The sequence below is a fragment of the Serinus canaria genome, chromosome 12, assembly GCF_022539315.1.
Source record: "Serinus canaria isolate serCan28SL12 chromosome 12, serCan2020, whole genome shotgun sequence".
NCBI lineage: Eukaryota > Metazoa > Chordata > Aves > Passeriformes > Fringillidae > Serinus > Serinus canaria.
This window is the reverse complement of record NC_066326.1, coordinates 19,842,108-19,853,276: the sequence shown is the minus strand read 5'-3', so window position 1 is coordinate 19,853,276 and position 11,169 is coordinate 19,842,108. Positions and strand designations below refer to the sequence as shown.

General features: G+C 45.5%; 1 long non-coding RNA gene across 4 annotated transcripts; it reads right to left on the bottom strand.

The window, feature by feature from the left end:
* Window positions 1-756: 756 nt before the first annotated feature.
* LOC108962174 (uncharacterized) lies at window positions 757-10,391 on the bottom strand. 4 transcript variants are annotated; one of them, XR_007778702.1, is made up of 2 exons: window positions 10,198-10,391; window positions 757-1,968 (listed from the first exon to the last, which is right to left on the bottom strand). It is a non-coding gene; the product is annotated as an uncharacterized LOC108962174 (long non-coding RNA). The 4 variants fall into 4 exon arrangements; XR_001990673.1 differs by lacking the exon at window positions 10,198-10,391 and adding an exon at window positions 8,044-8,488; XR_001990674.1 differs by lacking the exon at window positions 10,198-10,391 and adding an exon at window positions 8,044-8,488 and having other exon boundaries at window positions 757-1,917.
* Window positions 10,392-11,169: the final 778 nt, after the last annotated feature.

The window sequence follows — 11,169 nt, the reverse complement described above, 5'->3', positions numbered from 1 at the left end:
GCTTTGTGCCCATCAGGAAGATAGTCCAAAGGGAAGCCAAGGAAAAAGGTGTCTTTTTATTTTTTCTATTCCCTGAAAGGGTAGTCAGAAAAATAAGACTATCAAAAAAAAGGCAAAAATACATATATATGAGAAGAAAAGCAGATAAAAAACCACATCTGACTGCCCTAGAGCCAGCCATTATTTAGCACCCTCAGCTTGCTCCCATAACCCAGGTGTGTGGTGTATTGCAAAAGTACAGAATCACAGAATGTTTAGGGTTGGAAGAGACCTTAAAGCCTATTGGCCCCAAATTCACAATTCAGTTCTTAATCACAAGCAGCAGTACCCATGAGCCTGTGCTCTCACAGCCATGCCTGGTGTAATGACAGCCTCTCTCTCACAGGCAGAGTGGCTGCTCCACCCCACACAAACTCAGCCGGGAGCTCCATTCACTCAAGGTGGCACGTTCTAAGGCAAGGAGAGGGATTTTGGCACATTTTCTCAGGTGAGAAGCCTGAAGCTCATACCCCTCTGCCGGCACTACGTAGAAGACATAATTTGCCCAATTAAATTATGTCGCTGGGGGGAAAGGTGGGCTGATCTTGCAGACCTGCAAAGCAATACATGTCAGTTCCAGCAGCAATGGAGAGCAAGTGCATTGCAACAAGTTGCCCAAACCTTTCCCAAACGACTGAAAATTCTCCCTGAGTTACACCTTTACTGAAAAATAATAGCAAGCTCATTAATGCTGGTGATTGCTCATTAATGCTGGTGGTTTGTTTCTCTTTTCTTTATTCTCTTCCGTACAAGTAATATGGAAACAGAAGAGGATAATTTCTTTGGCACTGAAGTGCTTTCTGACTGCAATTATTTCTGGATTTCCCAAAGCCAACATTTGCAGTTTGATCCCAGGAGAAAAAGATATCATTTGCATTTTTAGGACAAAATCCTCTCTGATTAATTTGTGCAGATTTGCATATAAATGACTTTCAGGCTTGGCATCCATCGTGATGGCAAGGCTGGTTTGTGACTCCCAGTTGTCTGTGGTCTACAGGAATCATGGCAGCCTCTAGGAGTTCTCTCCAGTTGGGTTTGCTTCGTTTGTGTCTGAGCTCAAAGGCAAAATATGTTCTCTTCTACCAGACGCCTTATTCCGATGTGATTTACATACGGGAGAAAAGCCTGAGAAATATCAATATTTGCATTTTAAACATGATTTCAGGATGTCTGCCGTGGTTCATTCATCTGCTTTTTGGCTCTTGCATGCATTTAGTTCATTCTTCTTTGTCTGCACAAGCATATGGGTCTCATTAGCTTAATGACACCCTATTTTATCCTTCATCCTTGCTGGCATTTCTTATCTGCAGGACTGGGGCTGTTAGGTAAGCTGTGTCGATATTCACAATTATCCTCATCATAGCTAATCTGATTAGCAGGTCACTGCTCCCAAGGAGATTTTAGGTGATAGATCTTCAAAATTATCATCTTCATTTTGCTCTTTTCAGGCCAGATGTGTCACCTTTGTGCCAAGCAGAGGCTTTGGAGAGGGAAGGCATGGAGGACAGCTGAAGTGTTTCCTGAAGGTGCCTCAGGACTCGTGGCCTCCAGGTTTTCATGTTCTGGGTGGGCTGTCTCAGGTCCAGTGAGGCTCCTGCTGGGTGAGATCACATCCTGCAACAGGGCAAAGCCGAGAGGGGAGAGAGGAACAGCCTCCATAGGTGCTGGGAGTCCCCAGCTTAACACAGGCACCATGTGTGCTGCTCAGTGTCCCAGGGGTGTCACAGGTGCTTCCCTGGAGCCCAGGGCAACCCCCAGAGTAGTTACTCTGTAGGTCCCATGGCCACCTCCAGCTTTGGTTTAAGCTCCATGACAGTTTTCCATTGATGTCTCTGCAGGTTCCCCGATCTCCTCAGTGAGTTCCACAGGATCATGGCTCTGATAGTGACAGAATAGCAGATATTTTACCTCTTCCCTGAAGGAAAAGAGCTGCAGATACATAAAACCATTAAATGACTAAGCCTGCTCCTGGGACCCATTAAAAAACTGTGTGCTTAGTTATGTTCAACAGCCTCAGAGCCCACAGAGAGAAGGTGGGAAAGGAAGAAGTGCTGCTTGGAAAAGCCAAGGAAACAAAGCAGCTGTCTGTGCTAAGGAAGTTCTGCCACAGCCATTTAACGCTCCAGGCTGAGCCCGCAAGCCCAGGAAATATGTGGGTAATTCGCCACTTACCAAGTCAGAGAGTCATAAAATGTCCTGAGCGGGAAGGGACACACAAAGAATGTCAAGTCCAACTCCTGGTCCTGCACAGGACCCCCAAGATTCCCAGCATCAGCCTGAGAGCATTGTCCAAACTCCCCCTGAACTCAGGCAGGCTCAGTGGCCTAGGTGTTTTGTGTTGTTCACAGCACCAGACCTGTGCAACATTTGCAGGAACACTCCCAGCATGTCTCATTTTTCACCCTAATCCAACTGATAAAAACAATAAAGCAGCTTTGACCTTCCATATAAATTGTTTACTTTACTGCTTCCATGGCTATTTGTACTTCTTCTCTCACCAGTTCTGCAGCCTGGGCAGATGACAGATCTGGAGGCAGGACCCCTCCAGCACCACCCTGCACCACCTGGCCCTCTGCTGCTGACACCTGGCTGGGGCTGCTGGCGCAGACTTCTTCTTCACAGCAAATCCCTGTGCTGGTAACACCGTGGAAGCATTAGCACCCACCTGACATGCCAGAGATGAGAAAGTCATTGAAAACTGCAGCAACTGAATTTCCTGGTTCATCAAGTGGTGCTGAACAGCCTTCCCCTCCACCTCCAGATTTCACACTGGAGACTCTCACCTTATCTTTCTGTAGTTCCATTGCTGCTGAGGAGCTTTAACTGTGCAGCAGGTTGTAGTGGAGAGTTGGTTTAAAAACTCCACAAACCCTCTGCCACTGGGGCTTTCTAGCTTTTCACCTGCCCTCATTGTGCCTCCCAAATTCCATCTGGTAAGTCACCAAAATTATCTTCTGATTAAAAGTCTGCTTTGGACGTGATACACAAGAGCATCATTTCCATAAAAAAAACAACTTTACAGCATAAAGAGAAATAACACATGAGAAGGACTGAATAGAAAATTGGTTGTGTTTCAAGAAATTGGTGCTGTGACAAAGAGCCAGCAGCTCCCAAAAGCAGAGATACTTTCCTTTCAGATTTCTTCATATAGCCAGCAGGGATATCTATAACAAGTAATTCCACTAAAATATATTAAAAAAAAAAAAAAACAGAAAAAAACCACACCCTCCAAACTAAAGTCTTCTATATGCAAGGGCAAATGAAGATAAGTTTTTACAGCAAAATTCACTCTGCTGCAGAAGGAATGTCCCTAGGGCCCAGGGATTACATGGTTTATCCACCTGTCCCACTCCCTGTTGCCTCCTGCTTCTGCATCTCCCAAACGAGAGGCTCCACCAGCTCAGGGTGCTCGAGCTCACAGGAGCCTGCAGTCCCGTGGGAGCTGGGGAATGCTCAGAAACCCATTTCCACTTAGCTCAGAGAGGAAAAGCAGAGTTCTGAGCCTTTCCTCAGGGGAGTGGCTGGGTTTGCACACCTCACTGCTTCCATCCTAGGCAGATCCCAAAGGCAGAAGCTCTCTACTTTTCCCAAGGGCCCCATGGGCAGACAGGCAGCTCCTGGCAGGTCACATGTACTGCAGACCTCCAGCCTCCTGGGCACAGCAAGTTATCTTTAGCTGATTTATCCTCATTGCATACATAGCCCTTGCCATTTTTGTGGCTTTTCATGTCCATCTAGAGCTGTAATTAAATAGCTATCTACCTACAAAGCATCTAAAAACTGGAGAAAGCCATGAAATGTGACACATTTCTGGCAGTAGGAACGCATGCTGAGCTCAGAGCAGCCTCTCCCTGGGGTCCCTTCTTCTGTCATTTACCAATTCCACACTCCATCTTAATAGATGACCTTAAAATGCAGGGGAGAGTTTCACCATCCAGAAAAATAACCTAATAAAGCAGCTAATTGCTGAAACACCCCCAGCTTCTCTCAGTTCTGAACTGTTGTGCACAGCTATCAGTTTCACAGGAGCTGGGACACAAGCAGTAAAGTAGTGGGTAGCATCACTATGGACCAACATAGAGAAGAGAGGAAATGAGGCTCACTTGACATTCTGTTTGTGCTTCTGGCATGGCAGTAAGAAATGCAGTGAAAGTCCAGGGCAGCTCTAAGCCCAGAAAAGAGGAGAATCTCACCAGAATGGCAGGAAGTAAGAACCAGAGGCACCGACTCTGCAGTGCCAATGCCATCAGTGCTATGGCCCTGTTCTCTTCAAACTCAGGCAAAGTTAGCGGTGGTTTTAGTTACAGATGGAATGCCAAAAAAACCCAATTAAATTGATCTGTTGTGACACCAGAGGATCCTGCCTGCGAGTGAGGCAGTGTGAGCACAAACGATGAGATGTTGCAGGTGGGGGCTGGTAAAACATTCACGTGTGCAGCCTGCGGTGTGAAATGTGTGAGCACAGCCAGGCTCCCCCACTCCAGCAGCCCCACCTGGGGTTCTCCCTCCCCTCCTGCCCCAGAGCTGCCTGGCCAAGGGTGTGTCTGACAGCACAGTCTAACCTGAGCAAGCTGTTCTGTATCTCTTTAATGGACTATGGCCCAGTATTAGGAAATGTTCCCTTAATATTTGGAGAATTAATGACACATGAGTTATGCAGCAGCCTGATCCAAGAAATGTTCCAGTGTACTCTCATATTATCAAGTTTTTCCAAACACCTAATTTCACGGGTACCCACAGAATACTGGAGGTGCCTTGTGCCCATCTGAGGAGGCAGCTGAGGCTGTCCTGGTCCCTGCAGGCTCACCTGGAGTGTGACAGAGAGAATCCTCACCAGGCATCTCTGACACACACACCCACTCACGGGAGGCTGCACAGCTCCTGAAACTTGCTCACAAAAGTTAATTGTGTTGATTTAGAATTTGCAACAAAACTTTTCCCAGAGAGCTGTCCACAGGCACATTGACACTATCTGCACCTCCAGGCACTGCCCGTGCAGTACAGCTCTGCCTGGGGACCTCCAGCCCGGCTTCCTTCTGCTCTGTCAAACCACAGGATTCCTTCTAACTCAAACCCTCCTGCTAATCAGAATACCTTGGACTTGAAGAGGTTTTGGCACTCAGAAGATCATAGGGGGTTGCTTAATGAATTGCATGTTTTGTCTTGCTCATGATGTTTTTTGGTAAGATGACACTCACCAGTCTGCCTCACTCTCAGTGTCTGTCAGCTGGGTACCCCCCCAAGGTGTTCCTGTGGTTGTGTCACAGTGCAGGCAGCTTCCACATAGCTGGAGGATAGCAGCAGGTACCTGAATTTTAGGGTCTGCTGTGCTTTCTTGCTTAATTAACCAGAAAAAATGAGCCATTACTTGCCAGTGACTGAACACTCATCTGCATTTCCCTTTCCCTTTACAATCATTAGTGCAGAGTCAGTAATTACTGACATTCTGTGCTGAGGACACACACATGAATTTATATTGGTATTTCCAAAGTAATGGGTAAATTTGGGCCTTTTCAAAAGTATTTGTGATTTTCTAAGAAGTCCTTCATGCAATACTTACCCTGGCAGTGCCCAACCATGGTGGTAGAAGACACAAAGCTGGGGCTGCACAGCACCTGATCCCACAGGGCCAATTGTGCACAGAGCCTTTGGTTCAGCTCCAAACTCCTGTCAGTGACTGCTTTTTCCCAGTGCAGCTCCAGCTGGACACTGGGAAGCTGGCCTGATGGGGTTTCATAACACCCTGGGAATCGGATGATGATAATGTATGCTCAGTTCACAGGGGGATTTTTTCCTTTTTATTTCTTGCTAGGACTATAGACTCAAATCTGGGATCTGAAAGCCAAGCTGGATTCTGTCCTGGACATCCCATAGCTGTAAAGATCTGTAGAAAAACCTTCCTTAAGCCTTTCTGTATAATGAAAACCATCCCAAGCTCTGTCTCCTGAAGCTGTTGGGGATGAATTGTTGGGAGGGAGAAGAGGACAGGGCAAGGGCAGGGCACCCACCATGGGCTGGAATTGTACCTTCACCAATGAGCACCTTCAGAAACTAGGCAGGGCTTTAAATAAACTTAAATAGTTTTAATGCATTTAATTAATTTAGCACATTTCAGCAATGAAAACCAGAAACTATTTCACATGAAAATTCAGGTGATGTTTAGAATTGCAGCACCACTATTAGGTTATCCACAGTTATTTAGACTGACTGGATAAAAGGCAAAAGCTTTGACAGAGCAAAACCAAAGGCTTTGTTTGGTTCTCTCATTTCCCTGCTTTAGCCCCAGTCTCACTTTCCAGCCTTTGCACCACTCTTCAAGGATTTTATCTCGGAGGCTGCTCTGAATTTTTGGTTTTTCTTTAATTCTACCCAAGTTCCTATAGTAAGTCTCTCAGACATTTATCACCCTGAGCCTCAGCCCTCTCTTCTCAATCCTTTCTAGGCTTTTAATGTATAAAATCCTCTTTCAAGCACTTACTGCTTAACAAAAGTAAGTGATGTGGCTCTGCTTCCATCCACCCTACTCCAACTGCCAGGCTGTCAGAACAGTAAATATGCAAATATTTTGCTTGGCAATCCTGGCTGCAGTAAGAACATTGGTTTTTAAACTGAATTTAATGCCCAGAGAAATGAGTTCCTGTTTATAATGCAATATACAGTACACAGGAATGTATGCTCAGAGTTCTGTACCTTTTATGGAAAGAAAACTGCTATAAAAATCTATAAAAATATAAAATCAATGTATCAGCTGGAGGCATTGCTCCTGGAACATGAGGGACAGCCTGGTAGCTGTAGTTTGAATATATACATGTGAAAATCACACCTCATTTTCTTCATAACTAAGGAGACGAGATTATCTGAAGGGATCCCTAAAGTGCAAAACAAACTTACCCTTTTTTACTGTAAGACAGAGATGACAAGTCAGTAAACAGTTGGATTTTTAAGAGCTGTGCCAAAAAAATGCTGAAGCTGCTGTTGTACCCTTGACAAGAAGACAAAACCACATCAACATTTCCCATAAACCCTTATGTAGTGTGAAACATAAATGTGGTTTATCCAGCTCCTGGAGAGCTACAGAGAAAATTGCTACACCTCTATCCCAGAGCAGCTCACCATGCTGTTGTGCAACAGAAAGACATTCCAGAACCGTGTCAGCTTGGGACTGGATTTCAAAAATGCTGGGGTCTTCCTTCATGGTTCATGCTTCTGCTATGCAAGAACATTGGTGGGGTTTCACAAGAGGCAGTAGTGGCCTTCTTTAGCCTTTGGTGTAACCAGTCACAAAGAGTCACGAGGCCAATTTAGAGTGGAAGGCAGTTTAGCAAAGAGAGAACAACTCACAAAAGTAAATAAATAAATAAATATTTAAACCCCAACACTTTTTCACTCATCCATAAGTGTCTCTACCTTGTACTTGACCAGAATACTCCTGCCTTCAATAAAGCCAGGTCTAGTTCTTTCAGCAATCAGGCTGCTGCTGGGTGCCAACTGGAGAGGAGAGGCTGTTGTGAGGCAGAGAACAGGCTCTGACAGTCAGTTCAGTCATCTCATTCCCAGAGCTGCTCCTGCCATCCCACCAGAGCCCCATGCTCCTCACCCTGACTTCTCCCAGCTGAGTAGGGCTGTTCTGGGACCTCTTCCAGCCCCCAGGAGAGTTCATTCAATCTCTCCTTTCCCCCAAAACAATCCCTCTCCTCCCCTGCATGCCCCTCAGCTCATTCCCCTCCAGCAGCACACACGTTCCCCACACCCTCCCTGCCTGCAGGCAGGGAACACATCCCTTAGATCTGTTCCTGCTCCCAGCTCCAGCCCTGGGGAGGCTGCTGGGACCTCATTATACCTGCAGCATCTTGGCCTTCAGTTTTGCACTTCTTCCTCATTGCTCAGCTCCTCAGAGAAATTCTGCATGGTCAGCTCATCAAAACAAGCACTTTTAAATGTGCTTTAAAAGGGCACTCAGGGCATTCGACCTCATGTCTCCCTGCAAATCCTGGGCACACTCACCTTCCCATCTTTTCCATGCTGCAGGCTGACTGCACGGTGCCCATCCTTGCAAGCTGGACTGCACTGTGGGTAGTACTGGGACAACACAGCCACCATTGTCACTGCTGGCAGCTGAGGCAGCCCTAGAAATGATGACAGTCTCCTCATGCAGCCTGAGGAAATGTTCTGTGGCACCAATGATTTAGTCCAGCTCGTCTGAGGGTCTTGGAGCTTGGCTTTGTGTGTTTCTTCAGGTGGTGTGTGGAGGAGTACAGAGCAGTGTGACCATCCAGCTGGTTATGGAACAACAGAATATTCTGGAGGCAGGAGGAAGCTGGAGCTCTGCATACAGCAGGCTCAGAAATTCTCCTTTATCACACTCACATTCCCTGCTAACAGCAGAGGCATTTCTGACACAGCAGTGGCCAACTGGCAGGCACACACAGAGATCAAAGGCTCTCCTGTGGTCCCTGGCTCCCCAGCAGATTGCTCTCTGCAGGTCAGGCCAGAGCTTTGTGCTGTGAATTGTGTGACCCCTGTGAACCTGCTGAATCAGGGCCGAAGAAATGTTTGTCCCATCCTTGCATCTGTAAAGCCTACCAAGAGCAAAAGCTATTTTTCATTAATTGCTAACTATTCCTCTTGGCAAGCTAGTTTGCCTCCTACTTTCATTCACTTTGAAACAAAACCTATCAAGAGCCCTTCTAATCCAGCACTACAGTGGGCTGATAGTATATCCCTAGTTTTTCTTCCAAATTCCCACACAAGCTATCAAATGTTGGCTCTTAACAACAGCTCATCCAGCCTTTCATCTGTTGAAACTTTTTGTCACAGCCTGATATGTCCATCTATGAAGATGTTTCTAATACAAAACTCACACTTCCTTTTTCCCTAATGTCACACACATTTGCCTTTTTACTTTACATAATTAATTTCTTCTCACTGGTATTTACAAATTTTAAATAATTGTTCTATTTCCTTTAAGTGCCCACTCTGTCTTTAGTTAGAGTGAGAAACAGCACAGCCATTGCCTTGTTGCTTGGAAAACTTATCCAAGAGTTGTCACCATCAAATGAACGTGTCAGCAAGGTGCTCTGGCAGGCACTACCCAAAAATAACTGAGGATTGCAGCAGACCCACAGCACATGTCTGAAATTCACCCCTCCACTTCTTCTCAGGTATGAAGAACCTTCCTTCTCCCAGCAACCTGAGTTTCAGTTTTGATTGTGATTTAATACATTTGGGAGAAACATTCCTATTTTAACTTATAAAAACTCTAGCAGAAAAAAAAAATTACTGCAAATCCTGAGCCCCCTGTAAAGCACCCAGTAAATGTGGCTCCCCAAGGTGAAAGATTGGCAAAGCCAACTCTCAGCCCTTTATGGGCAACTGGCTGCTCTTTTCCCTGGTTTGTAAATCCCAGAAAAGGTCTTTTAAAAAGCAGTGACCCAGGATAAACTTGTAATTAGAAATACTGTCTGTTTATGAAATGTTATTTGATATTCCTGAGACACAGACTCAGAATAATCTCTTTTTTAAACACCTATTGATTTTGTCACTGACTTGAACATTGGCCTAGCAATAGAATTTGTGTCCCATAGGTGATATTTTATCAGGGTCCATCAGCAGGAGCAAAAACCTCTCAAGATTTTTCAAGACAGTTGTAAACAGAAATTCTTCAGTACATTCATTAAATGACTGAAGCAATCCAAATTGAAAATATTATGATACCACTTAGAGCAAAATTACATAGAGAACACATTAAAACTTTAATGCAAAACCGGCATCACTACATAAGCCCAAATCAGCACAGCAGTTTGTAAGAGCACACTGGTGTACATGTGCATCAGTCTAACCTGCAAATCTCTGGGAAGAAAAAGGCACTGGATGGTATTTCATCACTAGCCACTATCTTTGGGCAACATTCCGTGTTCCTGCCAAGTTTTACATCAGATATATTGTACCTAGGGATTGAGAAAGATGTAAGAGAAAAATCTTGATGATTAAAAAAAAAGAAAGTTATGTACTTTCTTTTGAGTTAGTAGTTCAGAAAATGCCTTCAGATGGAGTCTTCAAGGAGCTCAACTTCAGTTCTGTGGTACAATGCTGGAAGTTCATGCAGCCAACACTCCATGGAGCCCCAAGTGGTGTTAGAGAGCCCAAGACAGCACTTACCAGGCAAAAGTAGATTTGGCCTTTCTGTTTTATTAATTTTCCTCATTTCCTTTCTATTTTTCCCCCCATAGGCATGGGATCCTCTTGGCTGACCTCCCTCTGCCCCACGGCACACAGGAGCTGCCCAGTGACCCTCAATCAGCCCCTTCTGCCTGGAGTTGCAGATCAGGAGGTGCTGCAGCCATGCTGGCAGGAGCACGGGGCTGCTCTGGCAAGAAAGCACAGGGGAGTCTCTTTATTTACTGATATCAGCAATCAGCTCTGCTGCAGCCTGACAAAGAGCCTGGGAGGTGAGGCTGGCTTCAGGCACGTCCAGCCAAACAGCAGGAATGAGCAGAAGGGTATTTCACAAGGAGTCACTGTTGTTGCAGTGTTCACCCTGATAATTGCAAGGCCAAGAGAGGTTTCCCTGCAAGTTGTTTTGGGTGCTGGGGTTCTCAGAGCTGCCAGGGAGCTGCTGCAGCAACAAAACATCAATGCATATGGATAAACTTTGGGATGAATCATAGAATCATGGAGTGATTTGGCTGGGAAGGGACCTAAATGTGGGAACTCAGGAAATTCCTCTGGCTGCCCTGGAGGACTCAAGACCCTGTCAGGGGGCTCAGAGACCTTGGCACAGAGCCCAAGACCCCTGTGCTTTGATTTAGCCATTGGAATAAACAATTACCAACCTTATATGAAGAATTACAAGCCACGAAAGTTTAAGTAGAATGCTAGTGAATTTATCACAGGGTGAAAAATAGATTTTTGGGGTTTTTAGAATGGGCATTCAGGCAGCAAGATGGAGGAATCTGGGTGTGTCCAGCCTTTCTCCTCCTTCTTCTTGGCCTCCACCTTCTGCTGTGATGTTGGCGCTTCTAGATTGGTTTAGAGTAGAAGCTCACTGTCTAACACAGGTGATAGGTATTGGAAAGTAATTGCAAACATTGTACACATAGTTTTTAGTATAAAGACATAACACTGCCTTGG